This window comes from Pteronotus mesoamericanus, unplaced genomic scaffold (genome assembly GCF_021234165.1).
Source record: "Pteronotus mesoamericanus isolate MK-2021 breed Mesoamerican mustached bat unplaced genomic scaffold, CSHL_Meso_final scaffold_137, whole genome shotgun sequence".
Classification (NCBI taxonomy): Eukaryota; Metazoa; Chordata; class Mammalia; order Chiroptera; family Mormoopidae; genus Pteronotus; species Pteronotus mesoamericanus.
In genome coordinates this window covers 688,416-700,711 of record NW_026555306.1, presented here as the reverse complement: position 1 = coordinate 700,711, position 12,296 = coordinate 688,416, and positions in this window count along the sequence as shown.

Genomic DNA, 12,296 nt, shown 5'->3' with positions numbered 1-12,296 from the left:
GTTAAAAACTGGATATTTTTCTGGCAGAGTTGAGGCATTTACTTGCAGGAGAGCAACAGCCTCAACAAAGGGTAATTCTGATTGGGAGCAGTAAATGGCAGCTGGGGAATTCACCCTGAGTTACAGGCACTGAAGGACTCATTCCCGTGGGCAAACAAGGCAATGCACTTCTAATATTTGACCTGACTTACAATATTTTAATTGTGCCCATCGCCCCCAGTGCCTGGATTGGTGAAACATATAAAACGTAGAATTAAAACTTAGCTAAATAATTTTTCAGAAGTTTTTGCTCCCCCTTAGCTAAAAGGTAACTAACCTAAAATTTACTTCTTGTTGGTAAACACATAGCTTTCCCTCTTAATTAAATAGGCACTGGTCACCCTACGCATCTAAACAAAGGGACATAGAGAAACCTTAGTGAAAGGTAACATTCTACATTATTATCAGAAACTTACTATTCAGACCTGGCTGGTGTGTCTCAGGGGATTGAGTGCCAGCCTATGAACCAAAGGGTCTCAGGGTTGATTCCCAGTCAGGGCACATGCCTGGGTTGCAGGTCGGGTCCCCAGTGTGGGGGTGTGTGAGAGGCAACCACACAGTGATGTTTCTCTCCCTCTCTTTCCTCCTCCCCTCCAATCTCTCTAGAAATGGAGAAATGAAAACTGAAAAAACAAAAAAAAACCTTATTAATCTCCTTAAAAGGACAGATGACCTCCACCCAAGGTTAAGCCCTTGATGCATCACCAGTGGTTTATTGATGTGCAAGACAAACGCTGCCACTAAGAGTCCCTAAAAATCCCTTCCTAGCACTTGAGACAATGTTATCTAACCAAAAGATTGGCCACCAATACATTCTTAGGTTGACTTATAACCAAAAGAGGCAGTGTGGACAAGAAAGGGCTACATTGTGAATTGACAATCTCAGGAGCAGCCTGCATGTGGGGACTTATAAACTGCGAGACTTAAAGTAACCACAAAGGATAGTTTGAAATTAAAAATGTTAACCAAAAGTGGATCAAGGTGGGTAGTCATGTCCTAGACCAGTACTGACAAAGCTTATTTTTTCCTTAACTGAGTGTGTTACTGTCTTTTTGTCTCTATCATAATATACTTTTAAAATATCAAAATAAATTTTATTCCCAACCCTTCGCTGCACCGTAGCAGAGACCACATACCTTTTCCTTACTATTGTTATTGTGTTCATTGTTAACTGCTGCCTTTCCTGCACCAACCAACCTGACAATTGTGTGTGTCTGTTTGCTTTTCTTTTCACCAGTCTCAGGGATTTCTGCACTTTGCTTTAGTCCATCTTCCTAATCTATTGACACTGGATTCAATATAACCCCTTAGGCCCCAGACTTTGACAGTTCTGTGTAAAATAAGGTAGAATATTGTCATCCTTCAGAACATTTTCCTAATCCATTCAGATTTTTCCTCCTGGCAATTATTGTCATGTTTGGCTCAAGTAGAGTCATAAAAATTCTCTTCAGATTGAAACATTTCTTCCATTGGCAGCTTAAAATTCATGCTTCTGATCAGAACTTGGTCTTTCTGGTGACCTGCCTTAACTATGCAACTATCCCGGGGCCTGCCAAGAGTTGCCTCCTCACCACAAAAGACAACTCTTAGCACCCACGTCATTTAGAAAATTTCAGAAATGTAAAATGTTCTTTTCTAAAGTCCAAGAAAGAAGACCAGGCATATTTTTATGGTATCACATGAGAGAACTGACGCTTACCGAGGTGGGCTCACTCGCCCAGAGTCACGCAGCCTGCAGGTGGACTCCGACATGCCGTGTGTTGTCTGTGGGCACTTGGCGTACATCCTTCAATTTTTGTAGGTTTCCTCTTGTATCAGAAGGACTGAAAGGTTAAATACCACCCTTTCCCTACTGCTAGTGATTGAGAATCCAGATGTGAATTAAATGCAGTTTCTGAGGTGCACTGGTTCATAATTTAGAAACTGAAAGGGAGATGGGGCCATTGTTTCTGCTACTGAGTGACTGGTGGGCAGGCTGTGCAGATGTGGCTTCATGTGAAGAAGAAGGTGTTTCTTTCCCTCTGGGTTGGGCTGTGGCCATGAGGCCTTGAGACCAGATTTCCAGTGGCAAGTCCCTAACTTCCATTTCTCTAGCTATTCAGTGGTTTTAAAAGAATATAATTCTTTTGGTTAAAGGACATCTGCACAAATGTTCATGGCAGGTTTATTTGCAGTAGCCCCTGATAAGAAAAACAACAGAAATGTCTATGAAAATGGGAATAGATAAACACAATTAATGCATCCCTAAAATTAGATCTGGTTACAGTATAAAAAGAAAGAACTATGCCAGATTCACTGTGTTTAGTCTAGAATCCAACCTCGGCCTAAAATTGCATAGTTTAAGATAAAAAATGTGAGCATTCCAGAAAATGTAAATGAATTTATAATTTAAAAAAATCTAATGAAGTTTTCCTTGATACTAAAATCGGAGGTGGAAAGATGAAGAATAAAGAGTTACAAGAAGGCATGAAAATACTTTAATAGGAAGAGACGTATTCATTATTTGCATTGTAGAAGTTCTCTGGGGCATGCATCTGCAAAACCTTCATAAATGGTATATTATCAATATGTTAAGCCTGTTTTATTCAACTATAGTCCAAAAAACATATGTAAAAATTATATATACATCTATGAAATATTGCCTAAAGTATAAGTTCAATAGGAAGTATAAAACTTAAAAAGTCTAACTGTAACAAGACATTTTCTTGTCAATTTTCTGCTTGTCCACCAGGGGGCGGCAGAATTGCTCTGCAAGCTGAAACCTTCCCCGGGTAAGGCTGACCCCATCTCAGCAGCACCCACAGCCCAGCAGGGCCCAGCCTCCCAGTATCAGTCATTACATAGCCTTTCTAACTCTTCAAGCTCTGCACAGTGGGCTGCACCTGGTACTCTATCTATCCAAGCTTAGCCCAGCAAGGTCAGTCCTCTGTAGGCGGCGTTTTTTAACATCGTCTGTTCTTCAAGAGGAAAATGGCCACTAACTGCTCAGGTTCAGCCAAGTGGTCCTTTCTCTGAAAGATCTCCGTGATCCCCAAACCAGCTGAGACTCAACCACATGTTAAATCCACCAGAAGTTTTCCTTCACAGCCCTTCACTGGATTATAATTAACTCCTTAGAGCATGATTTTTCTGGACCCTGTCTCTGTTACAAGGTAAGCCTAATAAGCACAGGGCTCACATATGTCTTATTCTCTTTGGACCTCCAGGTCCAAGACAAGAGCCTAGAAAAATCATAGATGTGCCTTAAACACTCATAAGTCAATAAGGGAAACCATACAATGGGAGCCTGTTAATGCCATTTTGCTAAGAAAATATAAGACTAGGATGTAACAACTTGCCATTGCCTGCCCAGTTAGAAATTTCTGAGCAGAATATCCTGTGAGGCTTGTCCAGCCTACCACGTAAGTCAGTTCTGTGCCCTTGTGCACCCACAGGGCCCAGGAGCTGGGGCACCTCCATGGGAAGTAGCCCATCTGTCTTTACTAAGAAAATGCCAGAGTGTGGTTAAATGCCGCCACACTCTGCGTGACATTTGCAGTCAAATTATGCTTCTCATAGACACAAAGTAATTGGTGTCAGCAAGAGAGGAGGCCATCACATGCATGGGGACATCTTAGGGTCAGACTTTTACTTCTCATACATTCAGGAGGAAAGAATGGATCCTTCTAATCAGGAAGGGTTAGACTGTACTTTATTTCCCCACAATCACTGCCCTCCACAGGCCCACCTTGTGAGTCATGTCTCACCTCCCCAGGCCTGTGTTCTTCCGGTTCTCCCAGGTGCTGCCCTGACAGACACTCTGGATCCTCACCCCCTGGAAGAGTTACTGCCAGGGGAGGAAAGGGCACAGCCTGACCTTATAAGAGTCAGGGATGACTCTTCATTCCCAGGGTTCCTGGTCTTTGGGACGCCTGCCTGTTGTTTCTGAGGACACCTGTCTAGTTCTTGATGTCCTGGAGAACAAGCAAAAGTTCTTGTGCAGAATGGGAGAGGAGAACCCAGAATCGGTGGCTGCTTCCATCTCAGAGGGGCTGAGGCTTCTACGAGAACCTCTCCTCCCTAACAAAAGAACCCGCACGGCCCCTGGTTGAGTCTTCCCATGGAGGTGCTCCAGCTCCTGGGCCCTGTGGGTGCACAAGGGCACAGAACTGACTTACATGGTAGGCTGGACAAACCTCACAGGATATTCTGCTTGGAAATTTCTAACTGGGCAGGTGATGGCAAGTTGTTACATTCTAGTCCTATATTTTCTTAGCAAAGATCTGTCTTTACCCTAAGTGAGCCCTGATCTTTTTTTTCCATCTTGGACAGCATGACTTTGACATATCAAAGTGATTTTCTTTGTTGGACCATTCAAAGACAGAGTCTGGGACAAGTGTATGAGATCACAGAATCCTTCATGTTATCTGGTCTCCTGTATACCTTCTCCCTGTCCTGTGAATGTTAATTATCCTATACCCAGTGATGCAAAAAATTATATATATTTCTCCATTTTGCTTTTTTCCCTAATTCTAAGGATTTCCCTGCTATGTTTTCTCTCATCTCCTAATAGATTTCATGCAAAACTGCCTTTCTTCATACATCTTGAGACCATGCTCCCAGGCAGATGAGGTCCATTTGGCTCAGATAAACTCATTAAGTTGCTCTGAGGTTTGGGCTTTGTTTTTCCATTGACAGAACCTATGAGCACCACCTGTCTCAGGGGTTTCTATGCTGCTCTCTATCCCATGGCATCATGCATGGATAGGCAAGGTGAGGTGACCACATGAAAGCCACCTGGTAGAAATCAGAGGTTGTCCCAACAGCCAGGGAGCACAAGAACAGATCCAACAAACAGACTAGAGAGGGATGTTCTACCTTAAACCATCCCTTGAGGACCAGAAAGCCCACAGGCACCTGACTTCTCACCCTGTCTTTCTTCCTGAGACAAGGAGCACGAAAGCCCCTCCCAACCTCAAAACTTCAGGTCCTATTGAGGCTTCTGGTTTGGAGTTTTTGTCCCTGGAAGCAAAAGCCAGTCTGGTGGCAATGTGAGGTAGAAGAAGGGTCCTTCTGCAATTATCACCAACATTGACCCTTTCTCACCCCAGAGTCATCCCTGTGACATTCCTGCAGGGTGAAAACAAAAACTTCTCAGGGCATTTGAGAATAGGAAGCAGCCTGGATTTTCAGCTGGATTTCTGTGTCACACCCAGAAATAATCCTCATTTTTTGAGGATACCCAAGGCTCTTTGTGTGGTGTTGATAAACTGAAGACCAACATACTGCAGAGGCCAATGTGGCAAGAGTGGGTCATCCGCTCAGGGATAAAAATGACCCCATCAGCCTTGCTCTTGAAAGTGTTCTCCAGAGACCACTGATTTCAACCTCTCCTGAGAGCTTGACAGATGCAGAGCCTCTGACCTACTGTGTCACTGCCCCATCTGAATTTCCAGTTTCACAGGATCTAGAGACTTTCCCTGTGCATAAGAGAGCACATGAATTGGTTCTACCTTCACATCAAGAGACCTCTTTTAATATGGACAACCACAATATCTGGACAGCTGTGGAAGTTGCATTTTTAAGGTGTCACTTGGTCATTGCGATGTTTGAAGCTTCAAAGGTGATCCAATGCAGAGCAATGGTGACATCCTTAGGACAGGTTTTTCTGAGTGAGCTCTGGGGAAACCCCCAAGTCAGGACACCCCAGGCTTACATTTTTCCAAATGCAACATGAGAGTGGGTTTGTGTGGGTGCTAATATGCCTGTATCTTCCAGGGTAAGCATGTATCTTTCAAAAATGCTCTTGAGTGTCAGGAGAAGTCTGAAATTGAAGGGTTGAGCCAGAAAAGAGTATTTGAGTGTATTGAGTGTATGTGTGGTTTTGAGACACCACAGGTTTCTCAGGGAACAAAAGAATAGGGGATCAGTACTGGGTAGAAGGGACAAGGGTGGCAAAACTTAGGACAGAGAGTGGGAGAGTCCTGTGCACAGACCCTGCCCACAGCCCACATGACAAGAATGGTAATCTTGCCCCAGCATAAAGGTCAGTGCACAGGTAGGACACACACCAGATTGTACCAGTCTGGACTCAGGTGCTTGTGAGCCTCACAGATCCTCAAGATTCTCTCAGAGAGGGAGCCACAGGGCAGGCAGCAGACACCATGGGTTCCCTTTCAGTCTCTACCCACAGAGGACTTGTCCACTGGCAAGGGCTCCTGCTGGTTGGTAAGTAGGAGACAATTCCTGGGGGTAGACTAAGGATCTGCCCCAGAGACTGGCTGGGATCTGCTGAGGAGACCAGTGCTCTAAAAAATAGGGAAGCCTTCTGTTTGTGCCTGAAGGTGGAGGAGAAAGGAGCACAGGAGGATGGGGAAGGGGGCTCAGCAAGAGGAAAATCTCATAATTTGTAAGTGGTGAAATACAGAAAAACCTCAATCGCTGTTCACCTCTTATTATCTATCAAGTATTGAATTATGAAAACCGATAATAATACTAAGATAAAATTGTATCAGAAAACACCACAAAAAAAAAATTTAACCAGGGAAGCTACACATTCTTTACCCAACCTCAGAAATGGGCAAATAAACCCAAGGAGGTACAGGACTCATTCTTTCAACCCCATGTGTTTTCAGGCTGCGGCTGTCACTGAAGGTCCAAGATCAGACAAGCCCTGCTCTCAGAAAGCCCACGTTCTATGGAGGAGAGAGGGACAAAGAGAGATATAGATGTGAGCTCAGGTGCCCTGGAGTGCCATGAAAATTCAGAGTAGGGGCGGAAAGTGAAGGCAGAAACTCTTTAGAGAATGTGGTCAGCACGTATCTTTCAAAAATGCTCTTGAGTGTCAGGAGAAGTCTGAAATTGAAAGGCTGAGCAAGAAAAGAGTATTGGAGAAGAGTATTTGAAAGGGAAAAAAAGAGCAGCTTCTGAGGAGCTGAAGTGATGGGGGCCGTGCTGTTGACCTTCACTGTGGGAGACACACACTCATCTGCAGACCAAGGCTGAGAGATGAAGAGACTCGCTCAGGGTTCAGGGTCTCATCTTTCCATTTCAAAACATAGATACAAATATTGATATCTTTTTCTCCTTTCCTAGTCTCACTCTTAAACTTCTGGGGCCTGCCCACCACAGTCCAACTGCCTATTGCATCAAAAACTATTACCGAAGGAGAGGAAATTGTTCTACGTGTCTGCAATAGGACTTCCAGTCCTTTACGCATCACATGGTACAGAGGGAAAGGTGTGGACAACGACCGGATCATTGCATTTTTTACAGTAAACTCATCGCACCATATAAGAGGCCCTCCAGATGGACCAGTGACAATAAAATATGATGGGTCCTTGCTGTTAAAGAATGTCACCACAAATGATACAGGAATATACACCGTAGTAATCCAACTTCCAGATACAAGATTATTAATAGGATTCAGACAGCTTAATGTATACGGTGAGTGACTGCTCTCTGGCTTCTGGGTGTCAGGTGGGGTGACTCCTATTTCACACATAGAACTGATCATCCCGGACTCTGCCGCTGTTCCCCTCTGCATTTTGTTTCAGGTCGGATTTTGGCATTTAATGCAGGGTACTCAGAGTGTAGACAAATGTTCAAAGATCTCAGTTCCCTTCTCAAGTTTCAGCCCTGTAGATAGTCAGTGTGGCCAGAAGGATCAGTTTGCTGGGAGTAACTCAGCAGAGGGAGACGAGTCTCGGTTCAACATCCTGAGCACCTACCTGCTTGTGAACTTGACCTTGAGAATGACCCTGCAATAGTGGGTCAGAGCATGGTCTGAGAGGCCCCCTGAAATTCTTACAGAGCTTGGCTGAGAAATCCCTCCTGAGAGCCGTGTCCCAGGGATCTTGACTCCAGGGACCCGGGAGAGCCTGTGCCGGGTTGGGTTTGGCCTCCAGAGAAGGGCTGAGTGTGTAACAGTAATGGGTGCCCAAGTCCCAAGGCTCCTAGGCTGTTTACTCATCAGGACTCATGTCCAGAAGGCACATTTTGGCTGAAATGGAGTTTGACCTATTGCCTGAATTGTATGTGAAGAGCACAATTAAACAATGTCCTTGGGTGTAGCTGACTATCTCGGGGGACTCAAAGGTCAGGAAAAGGTCAGCATTCCCAGAAAGAAACCAAGGGGAAAAAAAAAAAAGATGTCCCTGGCAGGTCCTCATTCACCAGGGATCAGCCCAGGGAATCTCTCTTGGAGTTGATCAATAAAAGATGTTTCTTATTTGAGCAGCTCTCCTGTCCTAAGACTTAGATCAGACACTGTGAGTATTTAGTTACTACACTGACAACCTGGCAGCCAAATATTCATTGAGAATAAACTGAGAAACTGGGAGATACGGCCACTAAAGCGGAGTCACACAGACCAGGAGCAGCTAGTAAGAGTCACTAGAGTTCTGTCTGTAGCCATAGACTTAATTTCTCTGCGTTGGGGGCCTTATGAGGGGGTCTTTGGATTCCTAAGGCAATGAATGGATACAGATCCTTTTTTCTTAGGTGTCCTTAGCTCATAGGTATACATTTTGGTCTGTGGAGTGAAAAAAGGGAGAATTCGTCTATATTTACTTAGGGAAAAAGGTTGCTTGCAGTAACAATTGGTCACTGCATAGAATGCCCAGGCCTCCGCCAGGCCTCAGGTGACCTACACAAACCTCCCAGCACTGGACTTGACACCACCTTCTGTTTATTTCCTATTGAGGAGCAGTTACTCCAACCACATAAAGGAGGGGACTTTGCCTTCTCACGCTCCACTCTATTCCTGAGACCAGCTCAGGGGCCAAGATGCAATACACAGTTGCTTTTGATGAATTAGGAACAAATAAATGTGATTGCATGAATGATTGAGTGAATGAATGATGCATATCTCTTCAGATCCTGGAATCTGGATCCAAATTCCTTGGAATTCTCACAACAGGGGATAGACTTTCAGTGCCTCCAGGAACTAAGATCCACGTCTCAGATACTTTTCTTTTCTCTAACAAAATAGTCTTTCTTGTGATGGGTCTTAGGCTCTGGGGAATTAAGAATTAATTTTTACATCCAGAAGACTTAGTTTTTTCCCCAAATTTCTGTCCCATAGCCACCTAACACAAATTGCCCAAAAGTGCCAGATCTTCACAAGCTTATGCTGCCCACTTGCTGTAAATCACTCATTGTGCATTTGCACAAGGACTCACCTGCCTTCAGCAAGAAGAGAATGACTTTGATGAACAAGGGCAGAGCACAGGACTCTGCTTCCCTAATCCTTTTCTGCCTGTCCTTTTTCCTCTTTGCTAACTCATTTCTTGGACTCTGCTCTATCATTCCTTGGCTCACTGGCTCATTTCACGCACCTGGAAAGACCAGACACACCTCTTGGGCTGGAAGCCTGAGTGGTCAACTCACTGCTGGCTTGCTCCTCGTCTCCTACTTCTGCCAAATGCCAGTCTTAGGATGTCCTGGAAAATGGTGTCTCCAAGAAGCACAGCTCAGCGAGGAACAGGTGCCTCTGCAGCTGGAAGGAGAGGATTCTGGTCAGGCAGGCAGTCAGGTGGTCAGTGAAGAACCAGGAGAAATCCTTGAGTGTCTCTGACTCCCAGTCCTATGTGTCTCCATAATCAATCACTGATACTTAACCGTCACCAGAGAAAGTCTGTACTTTCCCCCAAACATAGAGCTGCGGGCCACACATTTTCTGAGCGCTCAGATGCCCACGCATTTTCTTGTGATACACAGACCTGCCTTGTTATGTGAAAGGCTCGAGGTGACTGAGAAGTGAGAGGTGCCAACTCTGGTTGAAGAAGCTTTTGCAGAAATCAAAGGTGCTACACAGGGAATTATTTTTCTCTTGCCTGCAGAGCAAAGGTAACCCCACCCAACATCACAAGCAAGAAATTCAACCTTATCGGTTTTGATTTTCTTTTTTTGGTAAATTATAGTTTTATTGAGCACCTTTTTCTGTGACTTCTGGCCATTTGTGTATATTCCATGTAGAAATGTCTATTCAAGTGTTCTTTCCATTTTTAAATCAGATTATTTGGTTTTGTTGTTCTTGTCGAGTTTTAAAAGTTTTTATAAAATTTAAATATTAATTTATTTATTATCTAAATATGTATTGTCCATACGATTTGAAAAATCTCTCCCCCATTTCATAGGTCACCTTTCAATTTGTTTTTTGATGAAGTGAAATTTTTCTTATTGACAAAATCCAATTGTCTAGTTTTTGCCTGTGTTCTTGTTGTCGTATTCATAAAATCATTGCCACATCCAGTGTCCTAATGCTTTTCCCTGGACTTTTTCTAAGCATTTTAAAGTTTCAAGACCTAACCTTTAGAATTTGATCTATTTTGACTTAATGTTTGTGTATAGTTAAGACAATAATTCTGTGATTTGTTTGCATGTGGATACTGCTGTTCAACACCATTTGTTGAAAAGACTTTTTTTTTTTCTCCATTGAAGAGCCTTGTCCTTTTCATTGACACCATTTGGTTGTGTCTTCTGATGAACAGCAGTGTCCCCGTCAGCGTCACACTATTGTGGTGATTGAGCTCTGCAGTAAGCTCTGAAACTAGGAAATGCAAAGCCTCCAATTTGTCTTTTTTTAAAAAAATCATGCTAGCCACTTGGGTTTCATTGAAATTCCCCTTGAAATGTAGGATGGATTTTTCCATTTCTGCTAGAAAGATCTTGGGATTTTAATCATGATTTTCTCAAATCCATAGAGTTTTGGGGGTCTTCTACTAAATGAACATGTATCTTTTTCCATTTATATGTGCTTATTTTAATGTTTTTCCAAAAATATTTGGTAGTTTTCAGTGTATACACATTCCCCTTAATAATTAAGTTTCTTACTACATGTTGTAGTCTTTTGATATGATGGAAAATATAACTTTTTTCTTAATTTCATTTTCAAAATCTTCATTGTTTTTGAAAAAACAAAGTGATGCTAATTTTGATTTTTCTCCTCTAACTTCACCTTATTTATTAGTTCTAAGTGTGTGTGTGAGTGGCGTGTGTCAGAATATAGAGGTTTTTACGTATAAGATTATGTTGTTTTTTCAAAAGGATAGAGTTTTTTCTTTTTCTTTTTCTTTTGTATCAATTTGGTACAGCTTGTTTCATTTTCTTGTCATAAATATTGTGGTCAAAACTTCCAGTTCTATGTTGAATATGTGGAAAAACATTTTCTCGTTCATGGTATTAGTAAAGATTTTTTAGTGTCACCATGAAGTATTGTGTTAGCTTTGGGGTTTTCTGTATGTCCTTTTATAGTGAATGGTTTTCTACTATTGTTACAGTCAATGTCTTTTATTAAAACCACAACGACTTTCTTCTAGAGATTAATTTCTCCACAATATTGTGTCAGTAGGCCGGGAAATAAAGTCTTGTTTAGACTGAGAACTCTTTTAGATGGAAATCCTCCAGGCCCACAGCCATGAAGACTGAGTTGGGCCATCTTTACTGCTTAATACTTTATTTAACAGAAGGTAAATGCTTTTAAACTTACTGTAAACTCCCCTTGGCTCCGGAAATAGACAAAGGTGACAAGCTTGTCTTCCATGACATACATAAATGTTTACATAAGGAGTGGGATTTGATGTTTTGTGAAGTCAGAAAAAGTTCCAGAAAAAGTAAATAAGCTCATGAGAGAAAAATTGTACCTGACGAAGAGGTTATGGGACATATGGGCTGGGAAGGGCTTTTGTGTGCTGCTGCTACAGAGATGTCAGAGGGAACAGCTGAGGAATCACTCTGAGGTTGCATGGGATCCAAGAGGAGGTGCTGCTCTCTCTTGACATACTGTCACCTGAACTTTGAGAATTATCTTTCTGCAAATATTAGAACTCTGGTGAAATTTATGTAGCTCACCTTGGGCTGTGAGTGGCTGAGGTATCTGAGGAAGCAGCGTGGCTCCATGTGTGAAGCCCATCCTCAATCAGTCCCATCCTCTGTTTCTCCACAGAGCCTGTGAGAGAGCCCACCCTCCTACCCAGCAACACCACAGTCACAGATAATAAAGATGACGTGCTCTTGACCTGTGACACAAATGTGGTCTCCATACAGTGGGTGTTCAATGGCTCAAATTTGCGGTTCACAGTGAGAATGACGCTGTCTCCAGACAAGAAAATCCTGACCATAGACCCCGTCAAGAAGGAAGATGCTGGGAGTTACCAGTGTGGAGTCTCCAGCCCTATCAGTTCTGCTGAAAGAGCCCCCCTTAAGCTGCATGTGCAATTTGAGCGACCCTCCTAACCCTTTCTATGTTGTTAATCTCTAAATAAAAGTGTTTTTTG